Here is a 4698-nt window from a genome sequence, read left to right as displayed (position 1 = left end):
CAGTCAATGGCTGTCGGGCAATACTAGGATTTGTTATTTTGCAATAGCTGGAGGCTCCGTTTTGGAAAAACTGACGTACAAGATGTTTTTAATCTTTATTGGGGGGGGGGGGGTGACAGTGTAAGGGGGTGTATATGTAGTGTTTTACTCTTTATTTAGCGTTAGTGTAGTGTTTTTAGGGTACATTCACACAGCCGGAGGTTTACAGTGAGTTTCCCGCTGCAGTGGAAAATTTGCCACATCTCAAACTTGAAGTGGGAAACTTGCTGTAAACCCCCGCCCGTGTAAATGTACCCTGTACATTCACGTGGGGAGGGGGGCAAAACTACAACTCCCAGCATGCACTGACAGACTGGGAGTTGTAGTTATGCAACAGCTAGAGGCACACTGGTTTGGATTGGGAAACACTGAGTTAGATAACAGACTACTGCAGTGTTTCTGCACCACTGTCTGTTTCCCAACTCAGTGTTTCCCAACCCATGTGCCTCCAGCTGTTGCAAAACTACAACTCCCAGCATGCATGGTCTGTCAGTGCATGCTGGGAGTTATAGTTTTGCAACAGCAGGAGGTGCACAGGTTGGGAAACACTGAGTTAGGAAACAGAAAATGTTTCCCAACCAGTGCGCTCCAGTTGTTGCAATACAACTCCCAGCATGCCTAGACAGCCGAAGGGCATGTTGTAGTTATGCAACAACTGGAGGAGAACAGTTTGGAGACCACTGTGTAGTGGTCTCCAAACTGTAGCCCTCCAGATGTTGCAAGACTTCAACTCCAAGCATGCCCAGACTGCCCAGGCATGCTGGGAGTTGTAGTTTGGCAACATCTAAAGGGCCAGATGTTGCTGAACTACAACTCATAGCATGCCTGGACAGTCTCGGCATGCTTTGAATTGACATCTGGAGTGCTACAGTTTGGACACCACTGTATAGTGGTCTCCAAACAGTGCCCTTCCAGATGTTGCAAAACTACAACTCCCAGCATGCTGAGACTGTACAAGCATGCTGGGAGTTGTACTTCCAGATGTTACAGAACTACAACTCCCAGCATGCCTGGACAGTCTGGGCATGCTGAGAGTTGTAGTTTTGCAACATCTGGAAGGACAGTGGTCTCCAAACTGTGGCCCTCCAGATGTCTCAAAACTACAACTCCCAGCATGCCCAGACAGCCAAAGGCTGTCTGGGCATGCTGGGAGTTGTAGTTTTGAAACTCCTGGATACAGCAGGGAAGATTACTTTCTGGCAATCTTCACTGAAGTATCTGGGAAACCGCTGCCTCAGTCCGCCTGGACCCAGGTAACTGGTGCCGGTGGTCCCCGCAATGGCCCCCGCACATCACCGCCATCTTTCCCCTGTTCTGCCCCGACATCCAGGGGCGGGCAGAGCGGGGGAAATGAACGTTCACCCACACCCCTGCCCTGCACCCCTTCCACCTCCCTCCTATCCTTTAGGATGATCGGGGCTGTCTGACAGCTCCGATTATCCCTATTTTCCAGGCTATCAGAGACCCGATCAGCCCGGAATCGGCGCGAGTCGCCGATCTGAATTGATCAGCGATTTGCGGTGATCGCCGACATGGGCCCCCCCCCCCCCCATGTCGGCAATCACCGCAAATCGGAGACCCCCAGGCATTTGCACAGGATGCCTGCTGAATGATTTCAGCAGGCATCCCTTTCCGATCCCCGTCTGGCTAGCGTCGGGGATCGAAATTCCTACGGGTGTAAAGGTACGCCCTTGGTCCTTAAGTACCGGAACGCAAGGGCATATCCATACACCCGTTGTCCCCAACAGGGTAAATAGTGATTTACAAATCTGTTTAACTTTCTTGCACCAGTTGATTTGAAAACATTTTTTTCCCGGTAGAGTTTCCCCTCTAACATAGCTATATTGTAACAAAGCTAAAAGTTTTATTTGTGTAGATGTAAGACAGAATTGTGTCTTTTTGGCATATACTTTAAATACATTTGGATACTTGATCTACTTACTACACAGCAGATAAGTATCAGACATTTCTGATGAAGCTTTGGACCATTTTCAAAAATACGCAGCAGAAATCCAAGACTGCCTTACCTACAATTTTTTTTTATTTTCCATCTGCTTCCTAAATGCAACATTAACCCCTTAAGGAAATAGCCCATTTTGCCCTTAAGGACACCTTAACCCCTTAAGGACCGGGGGTTTTTCCGTTTTTGCATTTTCGTTTTTTGCTCCTTGCCTTTAAAAAATCATAACTCTTTCAATTTTGCACCTAAAAATCCATATGATGGCTTATTTTTTGCGCCACCAATTCTACTTTGCAATGACGTCAGTCATTTTGCCCAAAAATCTACGGTGAAACGGAAAAAAAAATCATTGTGCGACAAAATTGGAAAAAAAACGCCGTTTTGCAACTTTTGGGGGCTTCCGTCTCTACACAGTACATTTTTCGGTAAAAATTACACCTTATCTTTATTCTGTAGGTCCATAAAATTAAAATGATACCCTAATTATATAGGTTTGATTTTGTTGGACTTCTGGAAAAAATCATAACTACATGCAGGAAAATTTATACGTTTAAAATTGTCATCTTCTGACCCCTATAACTTTTTAATTTTTCCGTGTATGGGGCGGTATGAGGGCTCATTTATTGCGCCGTGATCTGAAGTTTTTAACGGTACCATTTTTGCATTGATAGGACTTAATGATTTTTATTCATTTTTAAATGATATAAAAAGTGACCAAAAATGCACTATTTTGGAGTTTGGAATTTTTTTGCGCGCACGCCATTGACCGAGCGGTTTAATTAATGATATATTTTTATAATTCGGACATTTCCGCACGCGGTGATACCATATATGTTTATTTTTATTTTTATTTACACTGTGTTTTTTTTTTTTATTGGAAAAGGGGGGTGATTCAAACTTTTAATAGGGGAGGAGTTAAATGATCTTTATTCACTTTTTTTTCACTTTTTTTTTTTTGCAGTGTTATAGGTCCCATAGGGACCTATAACACTGCACACACTGATCTTCTATGCTGATCACTGGTTTCTCATAAGAACAATTAATTTTTTTTCTGTTTTGCGGTGGATTTTTCGGTAAAATGACTAATGCCACTGTAATGTAGAATTGATGGCGCAAAAAATAAGCCATAATACATTTTACAATATTTTTAGGTGTAAGATTTAAAGGGTTATGATTTTTTAAAGGCAAGGAGGAAAAAACGAAAATGCAAAAACGTGAGAAATTGCTCAGTCCTTAAGGGGTTAAAACAACACCTGTGAAAAAATTCAGCTTTCTAGGTCCAAGGGTTTAGGCTGGGCGCTGATGAGTCAGTGAGTCAGGCCTTCTCTTTATATATATACATATATATATATATATATATATATATATATATATACAGTATAGATAGATAAAGTAAATCATGCTTATAATAAAAATATAAAACATATCTTGTTAGTTATTTTATTTTCTCTTGTAATGTAATAGATGTCCTGTGCTGCTTCTTTCACCTGGATTGAAACTTACACGTAAACCTCAAATAGAAGAAAAGGAATAATGTGGCCATAACCTCATTAAATAAACTATACAAAACAAATTACGTTCAAACGTAACGATTTGGCTTCTCGTAAAGCAGACAATACCTCCTGATTTTACTAAATAGCAACATACACAGTGTTTATAAAGGGAATATGTTTTCTCAAAATAACGTATTGTTCATTACAAGTTTTTATGTTTAAGAATTTTCAATGATTTTTTTTTATTTATAATTTTTTTCCATGTCATTATCTATATTAAAATCTTGTAGTTTTCACACTGATCGCTAAGCCTTATAAAAAAAAGCTGACACTTCCCATCCCTCTCCAGTATTATTCTTATAATCAAAGACAGGATTACAATGAAAAGTCATACCAGTTTATAGATATTACAGAATAACAACATTTACAATAAGTGATGATCACAGCTCCCCTCTCCCCCATGACCCCAGGCCCTGCCTAAAACTCTCTCCCTGGAAAAGTCAATAGGTCAACTATAGACTATTGGTCCAGGAAAATGCTGTAAAGCAAATGTATAAATGTTGTTAACAGCTACTCAGATAGGATGTCTTTCAGCACTTGCCTAAAAAACATAAATAAGATGTCTGCCCAAATAATGATGTACAGAAAATAAAAAAGGAAAATTAAGAATGACTTAAATAAGAACAAAAGACAAACACATTAAAGGGGTACTTCGCTGCTCAGCGTTTGGAAAAAAGGTTCCGAACGCTGGAGCTGGCGCCTGGAGCTCGTGACATCATAACCCCGCCCCCTCATGATGTCACGACCCGCCCCTTCAATGCAAGTCTATGGGAGGGGGCGTGACACGCCCCCTCCCATGGACTTGCATTGAGGGGGCGGGGAGCGACATCATGAGGGGGCGGGGTTATGACATCACAAGCTCCCGGCGTCAGCTCCAGTGTTCGGACCAGTTTGTTCCAAATGTTGTGGAGCGGAGTACCCATTTAACCATACAAAAATTACCAAAGCAAGTGTAAGGTATCGTATATACTCGAGTATAAGCCGACCCGAATATAAGCTGAGGCCCCTAATTTTACCCCAAAAACCCAGGAAAAGTTATTGACTCGACTATAAGCCTAGAGTGGGAAATACATCATCCCCCATGTAATCATCCAGACCCCAGTCATCATGCAGACAGATCCCCGTCATCATCCCCCCCCTTCATCA

The sequence above is a fragment of the Hyla sarda genome, chromosome 2 (genome assembly GCF_029499605.1).
Source record: "Hyla sarda isolate aHylSar1 chromosome 2, aHylSar1.hap1, whole genome shotgun sequence".
NCBI lineage: Eukaryota > Metazoa > Chordata > Amphibia > Anura > Hylidae > Hyla > Hyla sarda.
The sequence above is the reverse complement of the archived record's forward strand: the minus strand, read 5'-3'. Positions refer to the sequence as shown.